This window comes from Ovis aries, chromosome 20, assembly GCF_016772045.2.
Source record: "Ovis aries strain OAR_USU_Benz2616 breed Rambouillet chromosome 20, ARS-UI_Ramb_v3.0, whole genome shotgun sequence".
NCBI lineage: Eukaryota > Metazoa > Chordata > Mammalia > Artiodactyla > Bovidae > Ovis > Ovis aries.
The window spans coordinates 39,882,747-39,910,680 of record NC_056073.1 but is presented as its reverse complement, the minus strand read 5'-3'; the positions used below and the strand labels follow the sequence as shown (position 1 = coordinate 39,910,680).

General features: G+C 42.2%; 1 protein-coding gene and 1 non-coding gene across 17 annotated transcripts in view; both read right to left on the bottom strand.

Moving 5' to 3' along the window:
- ATXN1 (ataxin 1) overlaps positions 1-27,934 on the bottom strand; it is a 430,615-nt gene that overhangs the window by 111,197 nt on the left and 291,484 nt on the right. The window lies entirely within an intron of this gene.
- On the bottom strand, positions 1,532-1,604 carry TRNAG-CCC (transfer RNA glycine (anticodon CCC)). The gene has a single exon. It is a non-coding gene; the product is annotated as a tRNA-Gly (tRNA).

Below are 27,934 nucleotides of genomic sequence, written 5' to 3'. Positions count from 1 at the left end.
GGTTTGGAGAAACCTTGGCAAAGTCTATAAATATTCCTTACAGTCTATAAATATTCTTTAAAGTAATCACATAAATAGGAAGCAGTATCATTCAGACACATTTTGTGGAATCAAGTGTAGAATCTTTTGTACTTTGAATGCAGCGGCTGAGGTCAGAGGTCAGCACCTACTGCTATTAGTCCTTAGTTCAGTAGCTCCTCCAAGAGGTAACTGGTTATTCACACTTTCAAAGTGCTTCTTTACTGGTAACTTTAACGCAATTAGCTGACACCCCAAATTTCACATAGGCTACAGGAGAAACAACTATTTCCCCTCAAATTAAATTTTATGATTGGCTTTACGAGAAGCCAAACACTCTTAAGAGGTTCTGGAGGTGGGCAGACAAGAGCGATCTATCACTACAAACAGAGAGAGAGGTCTTTCCAGGTTGGGCCCCTCCTTGCCACGTAGAGGGCTCTTGCCCTGGTAGAGCCATGATAAAACATCACTCGGATGTTTTAATACTGCCAGGGCTACAGGTACTTTTATGTCTTGATGGAATTCAGCTGTGCAGCTCCTTACTCACACACACACAACCCATCCCGTTGTAAATTCCTTTCTCCCTCTAACAGTGATGGGCAGCAGGGTGAAACAGGTTGCATTCAATGGCATGAAAGAGAAGGGAGGCAAAGAAAACACTGAAAGTAAAGGGAGAAATGGTGAGGCTTCAGCCACAGTCCACAGACCTAGGTCTCATTGGCTCTACTGATGAGTTATTTCCAAAGCTCAGGCAAGCCAGTCATCAGCTCCACGCCTCTGTCCTCATCTGCTAAACAAGGGTCACCACACGTCCTTTGACCTCAAGGAATTTTTGTGAAATTGAGAAGCTTACAAAAAGCACTGCAAGCACAGATGCCAAACTATTATCTCATAATTCAGTGTGCCCACATCAGACCGAGACAAGTGAAACCCCAAATTAATTTGATACCATATGCTATGGGTTGCATTTTCCAACAGCCTTTAAAAATTGGCATTTATAATATTTGTGGGTTCATCCTTTTCCATGTACAGAAACATGTGCACACATCAAAACAGACCCAGTTAAATCTTAATTATCTGGTGGAGGATTATCCAAGAATCTTACTGTTTCTTCTTTTCCCTTGATGCCCATTTTTAAGGCTTTCTGGCAATTTTTATATGATAAAGGAAAAGAGATGGCATGGAAATCAATAAATCCTTTCTTATTCACTGTAATTTCAATGCTCTGTGTCCCCTTAGCCTCCATTGGCAAAAATAAGGGACAGGACACTGTGCTCACAGTGGGATGAAAACATTTATCTGCATTATTGGGAAATGAAGTATTTACAAAAATTAACTGCTGTTCACTTTCTAAAAATTCACTTACCACACTGAAATTTTTCTAAGATGTTTCTTTCACAGTGCTATATTTAGGTATCTGTCTTTTATTTATTTTTTTAAAAAAATATTTATTTGGCTGCACCAGGTCTTAGTTATAATATATGAGCTCCTGGTTGCAGCATATGGGATCTAGTTCCCTAACCAGGTATCGAACCTGGGCCCTCTGAGTTGGGAGCTCAGAATCTTAACCACTGGACCACCAGGGAAGTCCCGGTAACTGCCTCTTAAAATAAAGAATAATACATTTTAACCTTTCTTTGATGACTCAATATTATCAATAACCATCCACTTATTATGATGCTATACTTCACAGCATAATTTTCTATCTGCTCTTGAACATTCTTTCTTCTCCTCTGATCTCAGTCTATCACGTGATACATCTCAGCTATTTTTTCATTCAACAAACCAAATCTTATGCAGTGTCTCCTATATGCCAGGCACTATGCTACTAGGAGCTAAGGACTTAATGAGAAAAACAAGCATGGTCCCTACTCTTGGAGAGCTTGCTTTCTCTTTGGGGAGAAAAGACATTAATGATATTATCACACAAATACATATGCCTATATGTGAAAACAGCTCTCAGAGAAAGGTATAGGATGATGTGAAACAGGTGAAAGAGGTATAAGGCGGCCAGGAACTTGGGGCTCCAAGAGAGAGATAGGGGTGCATTAAGGGTATTATATTAAGGAAGATCTATCTAGTTACTGGCATAAACATTCAGACAGGAACTGTTCCAAGTGACCCCAGCACATTATGAAGTAACTGTACATCCTTAGCCCAAAGGACTAAAAACCAAAATAAAAGTGAAAAGTTTTTAGTAAACATATTGTTGTGGTATCAGTGGTATTTTTATTCAGAAATTATGGTGAGTGTAGTGTGGGTTAAATGAGTAAATTGTGTTGGTGTGCTTGAGAACTGCTATTTTCCGCTTGAAAATAGAAAATCCTGGAGTAAGACGAAAGAGATCAAGAAGAGTTAGCACACCAGTGCACACCAGTATAAACTCATGATGTATTTCACCTTAAAATATATATATACATTTAAATTTATAAATATATAAATATTTAAATTTATATATTTATATATATCTAGAGAGAGAGAGAGAGAAATTGATTCATTTCCTAACTCTGCCTGTGCCCACTGAAAAGGCTGAGAAACAATGACAAACTCAGTCATAATGAGAACACCTGAGCCCAAGACTGTGGTCTCCAAATGCCATTGCTCACTAATATTTAATAGGAAGCAGGTTTCCTTGCAAAAAAGGTGATCCCAGGTCTGAGGCAGGAAATGTACAAGAGGAGCCTAGAACTTACTGTCATATTAGAAAGCAAAACAAATTATATATATATATATAATATAAATTAAAAAAACCCAGAAAACTAGTATTACATGGAAAGGACTCAAGAACCAAACTGAATAGTTAGCAGGCAATAGTCAAAATGAGGCCATTTGAGTCTCAGTTAATGGTAAAAACTATAACTGATTGAACCACACCAGATATATATCATTTAGGTTCAAGAGTTTACAGTAATACTTTTAAAAATGGTGACTAAGGAGAAAATTCTGAACAAATTTTATGTTCAAGACTGGTAAATAAGAGTCAAGTATTCATCCCGCTTTTTATACAAAACTGGAAGCGCTGAGTAAACAAACAGTAGGTGAGGGGAAGTTTCTCGTCTAGAACAATGGTTCCTGGTAGTAAATGGACAAAGAATAACAGAATTAGACTAGCATCATTTGCAATCGCCTGTAAATTTAGGAATTTAAACAAAGATCTCACTGCAAAAAAATACACTACTAACCAATGGCCTCCTGACACAAGACCAACTGTGAAGCTGTCAGGCAAAACAAAGCGAACGAAACACTGCCTCTAGGGCTTCCCAGCAGTTCTCTAGGAAGACAGACAACAAAGGAACATCCCCAACACCAGCCGCCATCGAAAGCCGCCATCGAAAGCCGCCATCGAAAGCCGCCATCGAAAGCCGCCATCGAAAGCCGCCATCGAAAGCCGCCATCGAAAGCCGCCATCGAAAGCCGCCATCGAAAGCCGCCATCGAAAGCCGCCATCGAAAGCCGCCAGACGGTGGAAATTCTACTGCACAAATGATCTGGTTTCTTCTACAGAAAAAATCTATTAACATTAAAAAAAAGAAAAAAAGGTAAGATGTGGCACCAGTAGCTTATAAAAAGTTTAAGGGACATAACTAGACTATTTATACTCTGATTCGAGCAAACTCTGAATTCTGGCATAATAAGTAAGTGTGTGGCAGAAAATGGTGGAACAAAATTGACGTACTGGCATTGCAGTGACCTAGGTCATCATGTATGATAGCAAAATGCCAGCATGAAATTCAAAGATTGGACTCACCATGCCAAACAAGGTAAATTGTACCTTCTGGAATTGACTAGACAGAGATGGGCACCCAGGCTTGTAGGTTTCCTTTCTTTTTTTTCCTAAGACATCAGTGAGCATCTTATTATTGTTATAATTTGAAAAGTATTTTCTGCCTCTAATGGAAGATTTGGACTAGCTGAGGAAACGACCATTGGTTCCCCAAACTGCAGCCTTTCCAATTAAAAACTGCGAATTGTTTCATATCGTTAATGATTTCAACTTTGAAAGAAGCCGTTTCTACTCTTCCTTTTGTTTTAAGTGAATAAGTTCTAAGTGGATAAGTTTAAATGTAAAAATACCCTGAGATTGCAAGGTAGCTCTTAAAAAAAAAAAATACAATACCCTATCATTACTTGCAACTCTTTTTTAGGGAACCAAGATTATTTTCTCAAGACTGTGCAACAATATTAAAAAAAAATCAACAACAACAAAAGGGAATAAATTGGAAACTGAAGTTAGAAAAGCCTGCAGCTGTCATCCGTAACACTGATTTTAAATTTCTGTGTTCATCCACAAAGTCTCATTGTTCTTTTTTCTGGGTTTTATAAGTCAGCATTATACACTGAATTTTAACAAACATTATACTAACAAATTTTTCCTTTATCAGTTTTATATATTGAGGTTTCACACCAGATTGTGTTTGAAAAAGGAGTTGATACTAAAAATCGACAAAGTAAAGAAGGTCCTGGGTGTTGGTGGGGGTAGGGTGGAGGAAACCTTAGAATTTGGAAAGTGAATAAGAGAATAATGTTTGCTGATCTGTTTATTATTGTATTAAATTCTATACTTGTCTTTTAAAATGATTCATCATTGCATATAATGTATTGAATACTATACATTATATGGGTAGCCTTTCCCTTCTTCAGGGGATGTTCCCAACCCAAGGAATCAAACCCAGGTCTCTGGCATTGCAGGCGGATTCTTTACCAGCTAAGCCATGAGGGAAGCCCAAGAATATTGGAGTGGGTAGCCTATCCCTTCTCCAGGGGGATCTTCCTGACCCAGGAATCGAACTGGGGTCTCTTGCATTGCAGGAGGATTCTTTACCAACTAAGCTATGAGGGAAGCCTTATTGCATACTTTTACCATGGAAAATATTAAATCAGTGTCATAAAATAAATATTTTGGATTCAACTGCAAAAAAGAGAAAAGGAAAAAAGATAATAAAAATATTTGTAAATCATCAAATAAAGGTAGAGGATGATATTTGCACCTGTGGGTGATTGTTGCTGTAACTCTACAATGTCTAAATACAGGAAAGAAAAGGAAAAAAATGGAGTTCTTGTATAACTTTCCTCCCACGTGATAGCAAATACTTGGATGTCAGTAATGTCTCCGTGGTCTCTTTAATCTTTTTCACGTGTAGAGTTATGCAGGTGAAGGGCTGGAACCATCATGGATGCAACGTATTTGCATATGTGAATGGGTTTTCAGAGAATAGAAGGAGGGAGGCAGAAAGCATTTCATCTACCTGTGGTTTCATGGCCCCTGCCATCACCTGTCCTGCCGGGTACTTTCTGATTCAAGGGAAGGAATATGATGTGGTGGACAGGGTATGGGTTTTATTACTCAGACTTACTTAGGGTCAAAACCAGCATGTTTATTATTAGCAGGGTAGCTTTGAGCTGACTCACTTCCGTTTTGTGTAGGCTCTCTTATCTGTAACACAGAGATAGCAATATCCACCTTGTCAAGATGTCTGTATATCTTCTAGGAAGTAACATATAAAATTCACCTAGACCCAGACACAGTGTTTGGTAAATAGCTTCCACTCTGTTCTCGGGACCTTGCAAGGAACGCTGACCAGACTATTTGAGCAACAGGGATCAACGTTCCATCTTGGAAATGGACTTTCCAGGCCACAGATGCAGCTCATCCTGTTCCTGGGAGTCATGGAGAAGCTCTGCCAGAAATCCAGCCTTGGGTCTCATCCTAGCCTCCCTGAGCCCCACTTAGTGGTCATCTGTGAACATACCTGATCCAGAGAAGAGGAATAAAAAAATGGGAGGGAAAGAGGAGCAGACTCCTCCAAAGGCCAACACCAGGAAAACAAAAGTCTGCTTCTTGACAATACCAATCCCGATTACTAGGCCCTGGAGACTTTTCCTTTTGTTTAAATCAAAGTCAATATTTTCTAAGCCTTAAATGAAAACTGAAAGTGAAAGTGACTCAGTTGTGACTCTTTGTGACCCCATGGACTATACAGTCCATGGAATTCTCCTGGCCAGAATACTGGAATGGGTAGCCTTTGCCTTCTCCAGGGGATCTTCCCAACCCAGGGATCAAACCCAGGTCTCCTGCTTTGCAGGTGGATTCTTTACCAGCTGATCCACAAGGGAAGCCCAAGAATACTGGAGTTGGTAGCCCATCTCTATTCCAGGGGATCTTTCCAACCCAGGAATTGAACCGGGGTCTTCTGCATTGCAGGTGGATTCTTTACCAACTGAGTTATCAGAGAAGCCTAAAATGAGGGGGCACCTTCTCTCCACATTTGAAAGCAAGCACTTGCCACTTTAGCTTTCAAATTACATAGCATTGAAAATAGTATAGCTGAAAGAAACGTGGCCCTTGTAATTAACAGTTCCCTCTCTTTTCTTCCCCCTCTGAAAGCCAACAGGGGAACAAACCGAACTGAAACGTGGTTGTTGGAAAGGTAAAAAGGTTTTCATGCCCCTGGGTTCTATCTCCAGCCTCGCTTTCTTTGTGTAAGACACAGAAGATGTTGCCCCAATATATAGAATATGCGAGCACAGCTAGGGAGCTGCGGTGGCAACAGCTCTTCCAGGATCACCGGGACAGTCCTCTTTCCAGGAAACCAAACAGCAAGCTACTCACTGATCCCTTTGGCTTTTTCTCTCAAACTCTTGAGCTTTATAATGTGCCTAATGAGCAAGATGGCTGCTCACTACAAGCAGGAAGAATTCTGCAAACAGCATTCAGTTGTATCCACAGAGAAAGTCTGGAATTTGGTGGAAGAGAAGCAAGGTGTTTGGTGAGTCAAGAACCAGAGTCAAGACTGTGAGCTTCTTTAGGCCAAAAGATTCTGTGGCTGGCATTCAATAAATATTTGGAGAATTACTTAAATGCAGGGATGAATATGGGATGTCCAGAACTGCTCATGAATTATATGAGAAAACCTTTCCCAATTTTGTAGATAGTGTAAGATTAAACTCAGCTGACAAAACGAGAAGATTTAGGAGTATCCATCTCATGTCCCAGTGATTGGGTCAGTTTTCAGAGGAAAAATTAAATATTTCATAAAAAAACACAAAAAAACAGGAGGGCAGCTTCTGAAAACTCATTTGTGAATCAAAACTGAAGTAGACCAAAGTGACTAAACATTCAAATGAAAGGGTAAAAAAAGAAGAGAGATTGCCGATTTTCTTTTCCTCTTGCCAGTGTGAAATTTTAAAGGCATTTCTTCTTGTCAAAAAGGATGGCATCAAATGTATTTAAAGGATCCACATAAGCCTGCCTCTGCACATCCTTCTTGTTCTCACAGTACACCATCTATTCTCATCTCATTTTACCTCACCAAGTTCTATAACAGCAGGTAGGTTTATAATTTAATCACTATTCTTTGAAAATGTGACCATTAATTCACATTAAAACTCCACTAATTCAGACCTTTAAGAGTTAGTTAGACCTGAAAAACTCTCACTAGCATCTAGCTTAAGCCTACATTTTTCAAAAAAGGTTTAGAAATGTTTACCTCATTTAAACATTCCTAAAGTTTACTTTATCACCATCATTTGTATTAAATAACATGATAATTGAAGGTGATCTAGGCTTTAAAGTGAGTCTCTGTGTTGTGCTTAGTCACTCAGTTGTACCCGACTCTTTGTGACCCCATGGTCTGTAGCCCACCAGGCTCCTCTGCCCATGGGGATTCTCCAGGCAAGAATGCTGGAGTGGGCTGCCATGCCCTCCCCCAGGGGATCTTCCCAACCCAGGGATCGAGCCCAGGTCTCCCTTCTCCCTCAATGCAGGTGGGTCCTTTACTGTCTGAGCCACCAGGAAAGCCCTAAAAGTGAGTCTAGATTAAACCTTATAATGTTTGGTACAGATGAAAAGTCCTTGAGATTTGAAGTAAAAAGTTAAAATGTCTGGGCTCAAGTTCCATGTATGTTATGTACCATTTGTGCAATCTTCCACAATCATTTAACTTTGCTGAGCACCAGTTTCATCATTTATGAAAATGGGAACAGAAAGAAATACTTCTGTAAGAGTCGCTCTGAGGATTACATCGATGTAACGCAATAAATTTTATGAGCTGTATGCAAATTATATAGTTATCATCATCACAGTTATCATCCGCACCATTGTCCAGACTTAAAAATAATTCAAATAAGAGAAGATAAGAAAGAATCAATGGTTCCTCAACCTCCTTAACCAGCACCATGCTGTAGACTGTGCCACTTTAGGTCACAAAAAGGGCCATATTATCTACATATAAATTTCTACTTGTTACATAGAAATAAATTGGTTCTGGCTCTAGAAATTGAAGAACAGAGAGGGTGAAGCAACGTGTGATGAATTTATTATTCAGGTGTGTTTCATGAATTAAATTGATAAATGTTTATTGAGCATTTATTATATAACAAGCTCTGTTTTAGGTGTGAGGACAGAGCAGTGACCTAAGCAGACACAATCTCTGCTATTGGAGAGCTGGGAGTGAACTGATGCTTGTGGATTCTAAATCACTATCTTCCCCACTTCATATTATGCCGGTGAGTGTTGGGGCTCTCTCCTCCGCGTGTTTTCTTTCTCTCCCTTCCCTCTCTCTCGGCACAACTTACAGAGAAACTAACACCTGGCCAGCAACATACCAGCATAGGTGGTCAGGCCCCAGCCTCCCACCCCCACCAGGGGCTTTGTAACCAACCTCAGGGTTTAAGGATGCCCAAAGGCTGACGTATTGGTAGCCCATTGAAACACATGAGCTGGGAAGCTCTGCATTATATATAATGTAGTCAGTGATTCAGAAATTAATATTGACTTCCTCCCACATTAACTATTACGGCACACATAGAACATACAATTCCTCGTATCAGATACACAGCAGCTTGTACCTCTCACTTATTGCTGTCAATTTACTGCTTTCAGCAGGTCAGAAAGATGAAGTTAAAATGACTTCTGTAGTCTGCAGGGAAAACTAAACAGGCACCCGAAATAACATTTTAAAAATACGCTATTAAATCATTACAGCAAAGAGTAAAATTTAGGAATTAATGTAAAGGAGCCAAGGAATTTCTGAAATTTAACACCAGCTTCAGAAATCGACCTAAACACTGTGATCTACATTATGCAAGCTACATTCTTGATTCTTGCTCTTGTCTTGGATATGCTAACAAAGCAGCAGCCTGGGTACAAAAGGAGGTAGATAAGCTCACATTCAGGAGGACTCAGAGTGAACACCACTCTGAGAGATACATGGGTTCATCAAGGAAGGAGAGTGTGCCTTCCAGTAGTAAGCAATCTAATGAGCAGTAAGAACCAGCTTGATTTAAAAAAGAAATAACAGCAAAAATAGAGCTACAGGAAAAATGATGCTATTAGAAAACAATCCAATTTAAAAAAAATACATAAAAGACCTAAATACACACCTTCCTACAAAAGATCTTTAGAGAGCAAATAAATTATGAAAAGATGCTCCAAATCATATGTCTTCAGGGAATTTCAAGGTAAAACAACAAAATATCACTAAACACACCGGCCAGAATGACCAAAATCCAGAATACCAAATGCTTGTGAGGGCGTAAAGCAATGGGAACTCTCACTCATTGCTGGAGGGAACAGAAAACGGTACAATCACTGTGCAAGAGATTTCGGCAGTTTCTTACAAAATGAAACATAGTCTTACCATATGATTCAGCAATCACACTCCATGGTATTTACCCAAAGGAGGTGAAAACTTAGGTCCACATAAAAACTTGAACATGAACGTTTATAGCAGCTTTATGAACTGCCAAAACTTGGCTGAAACCTAGACCTCGTTCAGTAGGTGAATGGATAAATTGCAGTAATCTGTGCAATGGAATATTATTCAGTGATCAAAAGAAGTAAGTTATTGAGCCATGAAAAGATATGGAGGACCTTTAAATATGTGCTACTGAGCGAAAGGAGCCAGTGTAAAAAGACTACGTACTGTATTGGTCCAACTATCTGACATTATGGAAAAGGCAACTAGGATGACCGTGAAAAGGGTTTGGGGGTTGGGAGGGAGATATAAATAGATGGAGAATGGGGAGTTTCTAGGGTGGTGAAACATTCCGCATGATACTGTACTGGTGGATACATGTCATTATGCTATTTTGTTGTTTTAGTCGCTAAGTCATGTCCAACTCTTTGCGACTCCATGGACTACAGCCCACCAGGCTCACCAGGCCCACCAGGCATGGGATTCTCTAGGCAAGAATACCGGAGTGGGTTGCCATGCCTTCCTCCAGGGGAATCTTCCTGATCTAGGGGTTGAGCCCCCATTTCCAGCATTGGCTGGTAGATTCTTTACCCCTGAGCCACCGGTGAAGCCCACATCATTTTACATTTGTCAAAACCCATAGACTGTATCAGAACTATGGAAAAATCCAAATAACTTTTATGCCCAAGCCAATACAACAGAAAGAATGAACTCAACTGTAAATCTTGGACTTCAGTTACAACCAGTATATCATTATTGGTTAATAACAGAGGCCACTGGCTTGGGGCAGGAGCGAGGCAGGGAATGTGGGAACACTCTGTACTTTCCCATCCACTTTCTGTAAACCTAAAACTGCTTGAAAAAAAAAAGTCTGTTAATTAAAAAAACAAAACTGGTTTGAGGTTCTTCCTTCCAGATGACTTTCCAGATTTGACTGGAGCCCTATGGAAGGCACCAGAGAAGACACCATCAAGATGACTCCTGTCCAGGTTTTGAAATCCCAGCAGGGACTGGTTTGTGGGTCAAGAACTGGGAGGACATGGTGTTTCTGATGGAGCTGATGGCACAGGCAAGGCTTAGCGGTAGAGCCTCTGGGAAGAGCGGCCAACAGAGCATTGCAATGGACCACAAGATAGAGGCCACAAGCTGACAAGGAACCGCAGATCAGGCTGGAGGCGCTGGACTTTGCCTAGAGATTCAAAATGGGGTCTGAAAGGTGAGTGAGCTCACTCCAGACAACCGGAAAGGGACGTGATGGAGTCAAAAAGAAGTGTCTCTGCTTGATTCAGGCCAAAGGAGAGACCCAAGAGAAAAGGAACCCCACCGCAGGTGAGGTAATGAGTCATCAGTCTTGAGGGAAAGTCAACAGAAGATACTGGGAATCTAAGGGAAAGTAAAATTCCCAAGAAAACACATGCTGAGTGTGTCGAGGAGGCCAAGATAGAAGAGTAATACTCTCAGAAGTCTTGATTCAGAGAACTCAAGAGCATAGCTCTCTGTCAAATAGGGGTTCTAGATCTTGTCTTCACTCAGGCTTTTCATCTGACCATAGTCAAGAGCAGAGCAAGAGGCATGTGATGGATCCTAGCAGAAAAGAGAAAAAACAGAGGAACAAAAAGGACACATACAATTGGTGAAGTCAGAGAATCTTCATTCTTACATCCGTGCACCAGAAAGCTCAGAAGCCATCAACATTTTAAAGACCTATATTTATCAACAAGGAAAGATGTTCCCAACAGACAGCAGAGTGAGAAAAGAAGGTTCAGAAAAGTCTATCAACTACAATTCCGCTTTTGTAAAACCACCTGTTTATTTGTACACATACCCATAGAAAAGATTCTGGAAGAAAACATTCAAATGCCAACATCTACAGGTGATAACCTGAAGGAAATCAACCATGAATATTCATTGGAAGGACTGATGCTGAAGCTGAAGTTTCAATACTTGGGCCACCTGATGCGAAGAGCTGACTTACTGGAAAAGACCCTGATGCCGAGAAAGACAGGGAAGCCTGGCGTGCTGCAGTTCATGGGGTCACAAAGAGTTGGACATGACTGTGTGGCTGAATGACAAGAACATGGCAGGTTTTTTATGTTGCTACTCTAGTTTAACTCCTCTTCAAGGTATTGCAGAGATTACTTGTAAGAGACAATTGTTTCAAAGCAAAGAGGTAACACTCCATCTCATAATTCAAGTTTCCAATAACGTTCTCCTTGTTAAGGGCAGAATAGCTAGTGCCTTACACAAAAGCCACGCTGGCTTCAGATCACCGTAGTGCAGCCTCTCATGACATAAATTACTTCAACAGCCCTGTTCTGATGTCTAAGGAAAAAAAAAAAAAGAAATGGAAATTCCAAAGAACTAAAGTTACAAAAGTAATGGCAAGAGCGGCAAGAACAGCAGCAGAGGGAATTGTCTGAGGAGGAAAGGAGACAACCCCCCCGCCCCCCCGCCCCGACATATTCTCAGCACTTGTTTCCTTGACTCTGGAGGAGGCTTCTTGATTAGTCTATTCAAAAAACTGTTATTGTAAAATAAAAATTCCTGGCTAAAAATAACATTAAAATGCACAAGATATGCAGAAACACCCCACGATGCAAATTATTTATGAAGATAATGTAGCAACACGACCAGGAATTAGCATGACTGAGTTGTTTTACAGCTGAGCTGGGTTCCCCATCCACAAACCAAGGGGCGCACGAGCCAATCACCAGCGTCGGATTCAGTGTGTGTTCTTATCCTTCAAAGCTGCTTTTACAGACAGAGGAGGGAGTGGTGGTGGTGGTGGTCCTTAGGGTAGGGAGGAATCCTTTTAAAACACCAGTACTCCAGCAACAGTGTTTCTAAAGACTTAATCATCTTTGCTAAACTAACAATTTCATCTTGAAATCTGTTACAGGAAATACCTTTAACCAAAAGCCATCTGTTTCAAATTCTTCCTTTCTATGGGCATAAATTCACTATAGCTATTTACTGTAGTTCAGTATTTAGGCATATTGCTATTATCTTTTCTGCAACTTTCATTTCGACTGCATTAAAGTAGGAATATGAGAGCGCCAGAAGGGGATATGTCTTAAAAACAGTTGACTTTAAACTTTATTACCTGCTAACAACTCTGTCCAAATGTTTAACAGAGGAAAAAGCCAAACTATGATCTAAAAAGACTAAAAGACAGTCTGAAGATTTCACTTATTCCTGGTTTTTTCTGTTCCTTATAAAATGAATCCTATGAATCCTATAAATATGTTCTTGGTAAAGATATCCAATTTGTTTCAGTCTAGTGACCAACGAATCTTTAACTGTTTACCTACCAAATAGGGAACTGTACCAATAGTCACAATTTCATCTTGAAATCTGTTACAGGAAACACCTTTAACCTTTAATGTCACTGTTAGAATAACATGACAACAATATAAACCCAAATGATAATCTGTCTATTAGCTTTGATAGTAACGTCGCTGAGAACTAACAGATGCTGAGGCTAGAGCCTAAAGTCATAATTTAGTTTAGGACAGATTCATTTACAAGGTAATAACCGCCATCTGATCAAGGGGGACATACCTTAAGGAAGTTCATGTTATCCCTGGGCTGTGAGTTGCTAGTATACAGTGACTGCTGCTGCTAAGTCACTTCAGTTGTGTCCGACTCTGTGTGACCCCGTAGACGGCAGCCCACCAGGCTCCCCCGTCCCTGGGATTCTCCAGGCAAGAACACTGGAGTGGGTTGCCATTTCCTTCTCCGATGCATGAAAGTGAAAAGTGAAAGTGAAGTCGCTCAGTCTTGTCCGACTCTTCGTGACCCCATGGACTGCAGCCCACTGGGCTCCTCCATCCATGGGATTTTCCAGGCAAGAGTCCTGGAGTGGGGTGCCATTGCCTTCTCCAAAGTATACAGTGAGGTATACAGTTATTAGTCAACACAGAGCATACTAACCCAAGGACTAGAACCCTGGCCCCTATTCTAAGGAGATTACTATTAACAGTGGACTAAGTGAATGCATGCATTTATAAAATGTCCATGCTTGATGTTGCTTGGAGATAGGGACACAGTCTCCTTGTCTGTCTTAATTTTGAATAGAAGAATGTAAACCTACTGGGATAGATGCTGCTTTTGAACAGAGGCACAAGAAACTGGGAAGATTCGTGATAGAAAACTGAGAGGTTGAATGACTCCTCTGGTTCAAGGTTCGGCACCAAAAAGGGTAAAAGGCAGATCTGAAGGTTTCTAAAATCTTCCAAAACTGTATGGTGGACAGAGTTGATCTTTAGCCACCCAAAACTAGAAAGGCAGAATTTTAAGATTCACTTGAAGACATAGAGTGGGTACTCAATAAAGGCCTGGTGAATAAATGGATGAATCTTTATGCAGAAGTGTCTGTGGGCAACATTTGCTAGGGCCTGAAAAACCAACATAAATTGTACAAGGATCTTGTCCTTAAGAAGCTTCTATCAAGAGAAGCAAAATAATATCAATGAGTAATTTTAAAACAGTGTGATACTTGTGTAATAAAGCAAGGCTATAATTGAGGTAATAAGGCAAGGCAATAAATATATTTATTGGACTTCCCAGGTGGTGCCAGTGGTAAAGAACCTGCCTGCTGGAGAAGGCAATGGCACCCCACTCCAGGACTCTTGCCTGGAAAATCCCATGGATGGAGGAGCCTGGTGGGCTACAGTCCATGGGGTCACTAAGAATCGACACAACTGAGCAACTTCACTTTCACTTTTCACTTTCATGCACTGAAGAAGGAAATGGTAACAGACTCCAGTGTTCTTGCCTGGAGAATCTCAGGGACGGGGGAGCCTGGTGGGCTGCCGTCTATGGGGTCGCACAGAGTCGGACACGACTGAAGCGACTTAGCAGCAGCAGCAGCCAATGCAGGGGAAATAAGAGTCACAGGTTTGATCCCTGGGTTGGGAAGATCCCCTGGAGAAGGGCATGGCAACGCATTTCAGTGTTCTTGCCTGGGAAATCCCATGGACAGAGAAGCCTGACAGGCTACCATCCATGAGTTCACAAAGAGTGGGACACAACTGAAGGGACTTAGCAAGTACACACACTAGGGAACCAACAGTTAAGAACTAGGGAGAGGGACAGATAAGGCTTCTAAGATAAGATCTGATTAATTCAAACCAAGTGCTAAAAATCTTATCTGTAGCTTCTGTCCCGGGGTTATTTGCATTTTTAAGTAAAACAAGTAGAAGGCTTTGCTCAATTCTTGAGGAACAAATACATGAATGTGTTAGTTGTGCAGTTGTGTCTGACTCCTTGCAACCCCATGGACTGTAGGCCACCAGGCTCCTCAGTTCATGGGATTCTCCAGCAAGAAGACTGGAGTGGGTTGCCATTCCCGTCTCCAGAGGAGCTTCCTCACCCAGTGATCGAACCCAAGTCTCCGGCATTGCAAGCAGATTCTTTATTATATGAGGCACCAGTGTTGAACTGCTATTCATGGCATTTTAGGTATCAGGTGAGATTTAGCAGAGAAGATACTTCAGGTAACACTGCTGGGCATCTTTTTCTATGCAGTGAAAAAGAGTCATCGAGGGTAGGTGCATGGCTTCTTCAAGCAACTATATCCAGCAAGCACATAAAAGAAAGGTAGTGAAGTGTCCTGAACAGATATTTGCACACCCATGTTCAGAGCAGCATTATGCAAAATAGCCAAGAGGTTGGAAGCAACCCAAGGGTCCATCAATGGATGAATAATTTTAATATATATTCAGTAGACTATATATATTCTATATGTTCAGTAGAATGTTATCCATCCTTAAAAAGGAAAGAGGTTCTGACACATGCCCCCAACATAGATGAACCTTGAGGGCATTATGCAAGATGAAGTAAATTAGTCATAAAAAGACATGCACTGTAGGATTCCACTTGTGTGAGGTACAGAGAAGACAGAAGGCAGAATGGTGCTTGCCAGCGGCTAGGAGAAGGGAGAATGCAGTTAGTGTTTGATGGTAAAGAGTTTCCATTTTGCAAGGTGAAAAGCATTCTGGGATGGTGGTGATGGTTTCACGACAATGCTAATGTACTTAATACCACTGCACTATACACTTAAAAATGGTTAAGACAATATGCATGGCCAGGTCCCTTCACTGTTCACCTGCAATTATCACAACATTAGTCAGGTATACCCCAAAACATAACAACCAAAAATCCAAAAATGGTTAAGATGGTAAATTGTGTTGTGTGTATTTTAATCACAATTTTTAAAAACTGAGAACAAAAGAAAGTTGGTGAAGCATACCATAGCTTTGAAATTTATATGCAAAGTTCTTAAGAGTATTATAAAGATTGCCATCAGTTATTACACATGGAAATTTATAGCACAGAAGACAAGAATGGATAGCATGTATTGACTAGATGGGCAGGTGCTTGCTTCCTAATATGTTTGAAAAAATGACACCTAAAGGATCTCCTCCACAATCAGCTAAATTCCACCATTGAAAAATCTCAATCCTGAATCCCTGAGCTTTTGTAAAGTGTGACTATTCTGGCTGAGGTCCCTATCAGCTTAATATGTTGTTACCAGACTGTTTCTCCCCAGCTCAGTCAAGGTGCATGAACTGATTGGAGGCATCTGGGAGAGAGAAAGATGAGGTCCAACACAGAGGAGGGAGTCCAGACAGTGAAAGCCAAGGGTCTGTAGGAACCACTGAAATCCAGTGGTGTTACTTGGAAATTCTCCCCACGCCACCTATGACCTTCTGACACAGGTGTTCACGGACACCTAGCTCTGCTTTCTCATCCTGTCTCTTTCCCTTCTGTCTGAAAAGGCTCCCAGCAATGCAAAACGTCCCAAGGCAGAACCTGGATGGAGTTTTATCCAAAGATCAAATGTGGCTTCTGCTGAACAATTTTCAACTCTGGCCCCATATTTCATCATGGAAACTAATTTGGAGTTTTCAATTTTGTGAACTGAAGTACGGCCAGCAAATCTAAGATTGAGATGAAATAAGTAAATACATAGGCTTCAGAGCTCTGCATTTCTGAGTCGGCGGCTGCAACGAAGAGGTTAGGTGCAACAAATCCAGATTTGTGAATGGTGTAAGAGATAAGAGACCGGATCAGAAGGGCTTTAACCTTATGCCCGTTATCCTAGAATCTGGGCCCAGAAAGTTAGCTGTATGAAGGCTGCCATGCTCTCTGGAGTCATCCCGCCCCTCTGTAGCTGGTCTGCCGTCAGTAGAGCATACCAGGGGAATAGGTGTCTATGTATGTTTGTGTTTGAGAGAGGGAGAGACAGAGAGAGAGAATCTACTGTGATTACCTAAAATGGAGAGAAGCAACCATATTCTGAACGGGATAGCCTGTCTTCCATTGTAAGACACTCAGAATACTTATCAGGCATTCCAGTCTCCACACCCGCTTAGCTGACAGTGACTACCTCTGGATATTCATCAAGGAGCTTCAAAGAAAGTTCCACCTGTTCAGACTTCAGCATTATTATTAAAACTTCTCAAAAAGTTCCACCTGTTCAGACTTCAGCAATATTATTAAAACTTCTCAAAAAATCTATAACAGGAGGTGGTTTTGATCAGCGTTCATTTTAATTGTGTACCCATGTCCCTGGTGGATTCCTAGCCTTGTTACATTACTTAAGGTACTGCAGAAAGCACAGGTGGGTGAGGAAATAAGCTGACAAAACCTGTGAAATAACACACAGGTGGCAGCAAACACACTGCCATCTTCACCCCGCTTTAAAAATAAGATTCTATTTTCCTCCTTCATACGCTGCACATGCTCAGACAGACTGAATAGGTATCTGTAAAGAGATGTATATTATTTTGATTAATATTTCATGACAAACCTCCCAGAAGGTCCTGCTTGTACTGAAAGAATACAGGAGTTGGACCTTCCTTGATCCACGCAGCTGGGCTCCCTCCCTCACCTGGCATCGTTCTAGGCTCTGTGACTTCCCCAGGCTGAGCACAGTAATCATATCTTCCTCTCAGGATCAGATACAATCAGTCAGTGTTTGTCCTGTGATCCTCCAGTAAAGCAAGTAAGTAGACTCGAGAATTCCCCAGTGGGACTTTCCTGGTGGTCCAGTGGCTAAGACTCCACACTCCCAATGCAGGGGGCCTGGGTTCAGTCCCTAGTCAGGGATCCCACAGGGTGCAGCTAAGAGTCCGCATGCCACAGCAAAGATCCAGCACAGCCAGATAAATAGATTTTATATGTATTTATATATCACATGTAAAGAATTCCCCAACACACCACATTTTCATTTCCATTTCACAGAACAGTGAAGCTCACCCCGTTGGGACATTTTAAATTCTGAGGTTCCCTTCCTTTACATAATTGTTTGAGACATTCTGCTAAAAACGTTTAAAATGCTAGCTGTTTCTCAGGAGCAAACAAATGCCTCTATTGCCTCTGACCCTGCATCGGAGTTTCTGAAACCCTCTCCTGTTTGAAAATGTGTCCCATTCAAGTAGCAGTGCCTGGAGATCAGGCCTGCCAAGCACAAGGGCAAAGTCTCCAGTCCCAAAGGGGCAAAGCTGTCCCCTCAATTGACTTCGGTGGTTACCCAACACTTGTATCAGTGAGCACAAAATAAAGAGCTAATACCATTAAGGATCCTCACCAGAGGTTGGTTTTGAAACTCTCTAAGTAGAGAAAATACAGGACTCTGAGCTTCAACAGAGGCCTGCCTGCTCCTGGAGGACCGGGCTCTGGGCTTTCAGTCCTCCTTGTCTCATCCTCCTCTCTCCCCTTGATTTTCACTCACTGTCAGTGTGACGGTCAGGGAAGGTGTCCCTCAAGGGCAAAGAGTAGAACTCAGAGGCCCCCCCGACTGCAGCCTACACCACCCTGTCCACGTTCTTCTGTACTTCCCCCCCCCTTTTTTTTTTACTGGAAAATTAAAAAGAAAACATGGCAAATTATTATCTGCTTAATACACATTTAGGTGTCCCTGCCTCTCTTTTTTTTCATTCAATCTATAAAAGAGTACTTTCCACATCGGAGCTATAACCTCCAGGCCTGAACAGGATCGTGCCAACTCCTGCCCAATATGACACAGTTTTGGTGACAACAAACTGGGTCCCAAACAGCCCGGTGAAAACCACAAGTTCTCGGTCTCGGTGGCTTGAATTTAGTGAAATGAAACAGTCACTTCTATTTTAGTATTTTTAAAGAGTGACACTGAATAGCATAGTTAAAAGGTCAGTTCTTGAAATTAATGAGTGAGCCCTGGTCCCATCCAAGGATAGAGAAGGATTTTTTAGGGGGTCCGAGAGCCCCTGGAACATACTGCCTATTTTGAGGTAACAGGGAAACGAGTTGGCAAGAAGAGTCTTCAGCTGGAGTGACACTGTAACATTACCTACCAGGCAAAGACACATTTTTAAATGAGTCTTTCAATCAACCCATCAGTAACCCATCAGAAGCCGGGCAGGATCCCATCAGAAGAGATGCGATGAACACTGCCCGTAAGGTCCAACCCCCTTCACAGGTTCCGGGCCCTCCCGGCAGACTTCACCGAGACACTGCCCATCACCTGAGCCTCTGAGCTTCCTGACCCGTCAGGAGGCTCTGCATCCTCTTTTCTGGTCTCTGTTTAGAGAGCATATGTCAACTTGGAAGCACCTCTCAGCTGCAGCGTTTCTGTCTTCTCCAGCAATCCCTGGGACGTCTAGGTTGGGATTAGAAAGTTTGGAAACTTCCCCAAACTGTCTAGGCTGACAAATGCTTTTAGGCGTTTGCCATCACCCATGTTTTTACATATGGAATTGATTATGTCAACATCCTAGCACAAATCTTTCAAGGACTCCTTTCCTGTCTTTAAGATAGATTTCAAACTCCTCCGCAGAGCTTCCTGAAAAGCAGCTCTTGGTGATCTGGCCCGTCCCTTGCCACTTCTCCCCTGCTTCGCTCTAGACATTCTGGACTCTGTACACTTTTCCAAGATGGCACATTCTCTCCCATCTCTGAGCTTGGCACACGGCGTCCCCCATGCAATCAACCAAAGTTAATGCCCATGCTTCCCCTATCCCTTGAATCTGAACTTATTAGATGACTTGCTTTGGCCACAGGGAGATTAGCAAAGATTTTCCAAGGAGAGGTTTAAAAGCACTTGCGTGCTGGACTTTGTCCTCTCTCGCTGCTCTCTGAGACCATGATATGAAAGCTCAGACGAGCTGCCTGGAGGATGAGTGACCATGTGAAGCAGGGACAAGCTGTCCCAGTGGATGGTCCTGCCCCCCAACCAGCCTTACAACAGCTGGACATAAGAGGGAGGTCATCATGGACCAACCAGTCCTAGTCAAGCTACCCAGCCTAGATAGAATAGCCCGGCTGGCTCACAATACATGTTTGATGTCTCAAGTCATTAAACGTTGGGGTGGCTTGTTACATATGTATGCCAAATGATATACCCACTTTGTTTCTGAGTTAACATCTGTCAGTTCGTCAGGTCTAGGGGTGAAGACTTCTCTGAGCCCAGAAGATGCCACATTGGTCTGCATGCATAGCATCCTCTGGGTACCACTAAAAGACAGGAATTGCCTATCTTCTCACCTCTCTTTCCAGTGACTGGAAGCTTTTTTAGCTGTTACAGAAGCTTTCCTTAGTGCACACACCAGGTAAATATTTGCTGGAAGAAGATACAGGAATGTATACCTCCATCTTCTGACTTCTTCTGTCTTTAATGTCAAAGAATTAGCCCAGGTAATTTTCACCTATCTCTACCTAGACATGGTGGCTACATCAAAATACTATAGTTTTTCTTTCTTAGAGTTCCCCTCATATCAATAGCTTTTGGGAATCTCCCTACTCTTTTTAGAGACAAGACTAGTGTCTCTTCCAAACTCACTGTGCCTTTCAGTTTGACTAATGCTAAAAAATTTACCTAAAATACCAAGGCCCCTTAGACTATGCACATGGATAATTCTGACAAACGCTACCACCTTCACCATCATAATTACTCTACTATACATGTCAAAGAAGCAGAAGACTTTGACAAGACATAACCGACTTCACTGGCAATGCAAAGACACTGACAGTTAATGACAGTTCCCATTACAGAGGAAACGTCTCCACAACCAAGAGGCTAGCAAGTTTCAATGGTTCACCTGTTCTGTTCACCTGTTTGTTTCAGCAGCACATCACGATACATTTTGTTCTGTGCAATTTATTATCGTAACAGCATTATAGCTGCCATGGTTACTAGGGAGCAATCTCTGGGCTAATATTTAGCACACATCATCTCATTCAGTTCTCTCAACAATTCTGCGGCATAGGTATGACCAGCCCTATTTCACAGATGAGGTAAGTAAGACTCAGAGAAGTTGGGCAGTTTCCTCAGGGACACACACAGCTATTGAGCAGCAGATCTAGGATTTGAATTCAGGTATGCATCCCTGTAGCTCAGAAGGCAACAAATCTGCCTGCAATGCAGGAGACCTGGGTTTGATCTATGGGTCAGGAAGATCCCCTGGAGAAGGGAATGGCAACCCACTTCAGTATTCAAGCCTGGAGAACTCCATGGACAGAGGAGCCTGGCAGGGTACAGTCCACGGGATCACAAAGAGTCAGACAGAACTGAGTGACTAACACTATACTTGTGAGTCCAAAAGTCCTTAGTTGGATGAATACCTTTAAATCTGATGCTGTCCAGTGGAATAAAGAACTACCTTCCTTTGGAAGAAATGGGAATAGGAGCACAGAGAAAGAAAGTGGCTTGTCCTGGGTCTCACAGGGGTGGAAGGGAAAGACCCAGGTGTCCCTCCTTAGTCTGATGCTTCTGCACCAAGCCCCGGGCATCCCCATCTTCTCCTTGAGTTATTAATATTTAGATTCACACCTAGCTCTGTGACTGACAACAAATTCGAGAGGGAGAGAGAACCCAGTCTTTCTGTACTAGGTGTGTTTCCAATTACTGTATATCTAGATAGGTTGTGGGGAAAAAAAAAAAGTAGCATAAAGCTCATGAGTCCTAATTGGGCTCTCATCTGCTTCTCCAGATTTCTTTTAAAAAAGCAACCAACCTAGAGAAGGAGTTTAATCTTCCAACTTTAATGTGATTCACAGTCTGTATCTATTATTCATATCAATATGAGAGAGCTGATTTCATTGCCTGCGTACCATGAAGAATGATGACTATTTAGCATCAGATATTGAATTAAGAGTTACACAATGATACTTTAAAAAAAAAATCAACCTTGTTTCTCCACTGTATCAAAATGCACCTAAGAGGTATTTATCGTTTGAGAAACATACAATGTCTTCGAGAATTAAACCCTTTCAACAACTTAAAATAATGACCTGGTTGAGCACACCACATGCTTGTTAGACAAAACTGATTTATTCAAGAAACATCCTGGAAACATAGGATTTTCTGAAAGTACAATCAACTCCCATGGAGTTTCTTTTTTCCTCCAAATAGTATTTCTGTTCATTTCAGTTCCAGATCTTCAACATTTATCCTTATTCTAGCTATGAAAGGGGGCATTTATATATGTTGAATATAAATGTGCTGGGCTTCCCAGATGGTAAAGAATCTGCCTGCTAATGCAGCAGACCCAGGTTCGATCCCTGGTCCAGGAAGATTCCTTGGAGAAGGAAATGGCAATCCACACAAGTCTTCTTGCCTGGAAAATCCCATGGACAGAGGAGCCTGGAGGGCTATACCCCATGGGGTTGCAAAGAGCTGGATGAAACTAAGCATGCAAACAGCAAACAGTAAAATGTGCTAGAAATATCTGGTTACACCCTAACTGGCTTCCCCATCCTGAAGACACAGATACGTGCTATTATCTCAGCAAATACTAAGTACTAATAATATTTTATGTCATTTGTGGGTTTCAACTGTTTTGGGGATATCTCTTTCACCAGATTCCCTTGCTCCTCAGCACCCAAATTTTGCAGGTAGACCCACCTTTGCTGTGTGTGTGTGTGTGTGTGTGTGTGTGTGTGTGTGAGAGAGAGAGAGTGTTGACTGCCCAATTTTAGACTCAATCAAGGCAAGGCCAACTAAGTGAGGGACTTTAAGATAGAAAGCTTCTGTGTTCTTTTGGATCCAAATCAAGAGGGAGGGGCAAGTCATTTAGTGCCAATTCAACTTGACATCAAGGGAGGAGGAGAGGAATTAAAGAGAAGAGGACAAGGGGTGCTCCTTTTCAATGCTGCAAATACAGATAATTACTGGAGCCCAGTCAGAGAGCTCTAGTTACACTCAACTGTTTTTAGGCCAGACCTGTCAACAGGACAAGGAGTCAAGATCCACTGTGGTGTTTCCCTTCAACCCTCCTCTCTTGACCTCTGACTCTGCCCAAACATCTACCCATGTCCCCAACTCCTAACACCAGTGCTGATGAACAACAGGAACGTTAACCCAATTCACAAGAAAAACAGATACCATCAAACATCCTGAGATCACCTAGCACCCTGCTCTGGCAGTCCCCACACTCTGCCTGGATCAGCCACTAATCAGTTTGTTATTCTCCACGGGATGCTATCTGGATGAGAAAGACCATGTGGTTCACAGTCCCAAATGACACTCCCATGATACGGACATCTTCATCCTGGAGGCCAGCCCAGATGGAGGAAATCCTCTTTGAGCAAGGTGACTGCCAACTCCCTTCCAACCCTCTGGAGGCCACCCTCATCCACTGCCATTCCTCTGCTGGCCTTTACGGATGCGCCAGCCAGCAGGTTGCCAGGACAACTGGCGTCATCACTGGGGCTCAGAAATAGATCGCCAGCAGAGCTGGGGACCTGGACTGCAAACTCCAATGACAGCAACAAGATACCAATTGGCAGCTAATCTGCTCCACTAAAGGAGTGATGGACTAACATAACCCAGCAAAGAGCTCTCACCTTGACGTACTACCCTTAATCTACACATGTGCTTGATGCGGTGGTGACAGAGAAAGGGCAAAAACCTCACTGAAGATAGAGGCTGAATGACTGTTCGGAATTATGTGAGCTGGTAGATTCACAGGAACCAACTGACACTTGTATATTTAATTTATTAGTCTCCTGAAAGTGGGGCGAGGGAGAAAGGTTGCTCACAGCGGAAGGAGGAGAGCCAGAAACAGGTAGAACAACTGAAGTTGCCAAAGAAAGGGAAAGGCAAAGTCTGTTTGTACAAGCAATAGCTGTCCCCGTTCTGAACAACAGCATCCTAATCTCATCCCTCCCTTTTCTAGGAGAACAAAGAGGAAAAGACAAAGGACACTGGGAAAGAAGAGCTTGCCAGGTCAGAAGAAGGGGACGACCTTTGGGTCCAGTTCTCTTTGTTCTGCAAGGTAAGTCTTACGACGCTTAGAATGGGCAGCAACTCATAGGAGGCCCAGGCATTAAGACTGCCTATCAAAGTCTTGGATGTCAGCCCTGGAGAAATTACAATTTTTCAGTTGTATGCAAGCTGCAAAGGCTACAGGGGAAAAAAGAAAAATGAAGAGCCACCTAATACAAAATTTTTAGAAAATAATTTTAGCAAGAGCATTTTCATTTCCAAATATGCAAAACATCGACGTCCCGATGTGAGGATGGCTTATGTCCAGAATGAAAGATGTAGCGCAGCACCTACCTGGGCAGGGGTCTCAAGCAGTGAATTCTCCTGCCACTATGGACAAGTCTTAATGCTAGACACTTGTGGCCAGAAGGTCATAAGACGTGTGATAAAGGTATTGTGTGATAAGATGTGTGAGTTAGAAGTGGAATAAGATGCTGAAGAGTCCAAAGAGCATGACTGGAACTTAACTGAGTTTTGGCAATAAAAAGATTCTGAAGGAGGTCGCCATTTGTATCCCATTAAGGTTTCTACGTTGGGGGAGTCTACTTAAGGAAGCAGTTTCAGAACAGAAGCACAAATAGAAAACTGGGGACTTCCCTGGTGGTCCATTGGCTAAGACTCTGCGCTCCCAATGCAGGGGGCTCAGGTTGAACCTGCATTGAACCCGTGGTCGGGGAACTAGATCCCACATGCTGCAACTAAAGATCATGCTGGATGCAACCAAGACCCAGCGAAGCCAAATAAATATCTTAAAAAATAGAAGAACTGACACTGAGACACTAACATCCTCCAACACAGATGTCAAACAGCTAATTTTACTATCTCACCTTAAAAGCAGCTTATACTTGTTGCAAATGACTTTTTTTAAAAAATTATATAACATTCTTATTCAGGGGTCTGCAAAAGGTTAACAACATCCTCAGGACACAGAGAAGATGGATTCATTCTTTCACTCTACAAGTCCACCTACATAGCTAGCACTGGAAATTTAATATGAAATGTTGAGGGAGGGAGGGATAAATGATTTTCTTTAAAAAAAAAAAAGATTGTTTCACAAAAGTTAAAAATGTGGGAAATTAAAAGAGTGAAATTACTCATTTGTCTTTATACATCTGTCCCCAGAATTGATATGTTTGCTGGTAAGAACCATTAGATTTTGTTTTGGCTTTATCACAAAACGATGTCACTTAGTCCCTATCTGTGCCTCACTCTTTCCTCTAAGAAAACAAAAGAGAAACAAGTCTTTTAGAGGAAGAATGAAAATACTACTATGATATGATATACTTGGAGAGAAAGACATCCATCGGTCATATTTATACATGACCATCATACTCATACATATTTATAACAAAGTTGATAGAGCTGATCGGTCTCCATGTTACCAAGTAGGAGAAAGATTTGATCTCTGTCTGGAAGAATTTGCAGTGGCTTAAGATTCCCCGTCCTGGGCATCACCCCCATGCAGTCATCCTCGCCCTGCCTTCGGTGTACACAGATTCTTCCACAGTGAGTGCTTCAAAGGCACTCCACTTGAGAAATACAGTTTTAGTCCTGGGTGTGGTTTCAGCCTGAAGTTCAGTTGAAAACACTACATTTTACACAGGTTGGGGAGATACCGCTTCTTTAAGTGACCCAAATTCTTGTTTCAGCTATTGCTTACAAATACATAAAATGACTCCGAAGAGGAATGGGTCCCACGTGCCCTAAGCCCCCACTCCATGTCTGGATCAGTGGTCATGGCACATCAGTCCTCATGGAGAGATGCTTCTGAGGTCTCACCTGCCCAGGTGAAGCAGCAGTTAAACAAAAAGACTTGTGTTATCTTCTCTCGCTCTGTCACCTTCTCAAAACACACACATATATGGGGTTGAAATCCAACCCCCGTTTCAAGGCCGAATTCAGATGCTCAGCTGTCTGTGAATCCTTCCTTCTCTGAAAACTCAAGTCTCAGGAATCGTACTCACACCCGCTTTGGAACACTGACTCTGTGCTGACCAGCACTGCCCAGCGCAGTGGGAGGGAAAATCCCAGAGGGCAGTGAATACAGATCACTCATCCCTGCCTCCCTCACAGGCCTGAGCACACCAGTCTTTTCATAAATAGGATCCAGTCAGTGAATTTGAAACAGTAAATAGAACATAAAACCTTTTTACTTCAGCACTACGCTGTCAGAAAGCCATCTGACCAGGCTGTGGACACGTTCCTTTACAGGACAAAACACTGCAGAAGATACATGAACGTTTTTCCTGCCGAAACAGCTGAGGCAAGTAGGCCGAGCAGGTGGGGAAGAGGATGTCGAGGAAAACAGGTGTGCCCGGGATGGGCTGCCCTCGGCCAAGCAACTCAGAAGTAGGGCTGACATCCATTCTCAGTGCTCAGCAGCTCATGCAGAGCCCCCAACACCACCAGCCGCTGCAAGGCAGCAATGGGCAGGCATGGGTGAGGCCATCTAGAAGAAGCAACTGGAGGAGGTTTGGGAAAGGGAAAGAAATGGGTGGCAGAGAAAACTCTAGAAGACTTGAGGCTGCATAAAGAACACCCAGAGTGCTTGCATGAAATATGAGAGCCTCTTTGCCTTTATAACATGCAGATCAACTGGTAGGGTCATTATAAGCAAAGAATTTTTAAAAATGAGACTTTCCCCTCATTTATCTAATAGTAAAATCTCTTCCCTTGTGATCCCTTTTATCGACTTCAGGTGTTTTTTTTTCTATGATAGCACTAGAGATCATAAAAAAAACTGGTATCACAGATGGCAAATCTAAAAGGTACAAGTTGACAGACACATAGGGAAATTCCCAAATCACTCTGATTAGAGTGTGTATGTGTAATTCTCTCACTCTGGAGACTAGAAATTCAGTTCCCATTTTTCAAAGCTTATAAAGACAGCATAATGCTGTCTAAATAGGCACAGAGGTGTTTATTTTAGTCTTTCCATTTCTTCCCAGGAATAATGTAACTCCTGCACCCTGAAAAGGGGGTTGATAAACAAAAACTTCAAGAAACCTTGATACCTGCTATCCTCAAAAGCCACAGAAGACAGTGCCTCCCTAAGAAAGTGACTGTTGGTTTCTCCCTTCCCACCAGAGAGACATTCGATGGACTCAATTTGTACCAGTTCACTATTCTTTCATTCCAAAGTATGCCTCTCTCAAAAGGAAAGAAAATGAAAATGACGCTATTTAGTAAATGGTGAGTTTCTAGGCAGACCGGCCACGCCAAGTCCGTCTCTCACTTTGGAAATCAAGGAAAACATGAAAGATGATAGATTAATGGGATTATAAAACACAACACTCCACCTTTCACAGAATGCCAGGGCAGGCTGCTCACAAACAACCCATAAAGCAAACCACTCAAATGGAAGAGGAGAGGAAACACACATCGGGCAGAATCTAAGTATCAGAAAATCCCCAAACACTATTGATAGTTCCCTGAAGCCTTTTTTAAAAACAAACAGCTTCCTTTCCCACACTGACTTATATACATTGTAAACATCTGACGTCTGCTTCTAAGGAAAAGACAGCGAGCTAATTTTTGCATGTCACCCTCTGCCTGACCAAACTATTATCAGATTGAAGCCGTTAGCGTAAGAACCGTTTTGGGTTCTTTTCTGAATGGCTTAGGCGCACACAGGAGAAACCCAGGCAGAGGCTCACTCTGTCCTTAGTTGCTCAACAAATATTGACAAGCTGCATTTAGGCGTTATGGATTCACCAGGAAAATAATAAGAACAGCATCCCTGTTTTCATGGATCTTACAGTCTAGTTGAAGAGATGGTGCAATTAACAAATGCAGGTATAAAACGTACGGTACTTAAAAGAAAAAAGAAAGTAGGCTAGAGAAGCAGTCCCCAACCTTGGTGGCATCAGGGACCAGTTCGTGGAAAAAAATTTTTCCACAGACCAGGGAGGGGATGGGAGATGGTCTGGGGACGATTCAAGCACATTGCATTTACTGTGCAGCTGCTGCT